Source organism: Lagopus leucura, unplaced genomic scaffold, assembly GCF_019238085.1.
Source record: "Lagopus leucura isolate 7727_CA_CO unplaced genomic scaffold, USGS_WTPT01 2-67_obj-0_obj, whole genome shotgun sequence".
Classification (NCBI taxonomy): Eukaryota; Metazoa; Chordata; class Aves; order Galliformes; family Phasianidae; genus Lagopus; species Lagopus leucura.
In genome coordinates, this window is record NW_024969240.1 from 1 (window position 1) to 327 (window position 327).

Below are 327 nucleotides of genomic sequence, written 5' to 3' on the forward strand. Positions count from 1 at the left end.
AGAAAGAAAGAAAGAAAGAAAGAAAGAAAGAAAGAAAGAAAGAAAGAAAGAAAGAAAGAAAGAAAGAAAGAAAGAAAGAAAGAAAGAAAGAAAGAAAGAAAGAAAGAAAGAAAGAAAGAAAGAAAGAAAAGCAGAAAAACAAAGTGTTGACTTCGTAAAATATGTGCTGCGCGGTGATGTCAAATATTTATTTTTGTTGTCGCATTTACACCCAAGGCTTTGGCCTCGGCTCCGTTTCCCTGCAGGTCTCGGGAGGTAAATGACACGCGGCTCTTTCCGTTACTTTCCCGAAGAGAAAAGGCTTTTATTCCCACCACCCCCCCCCCC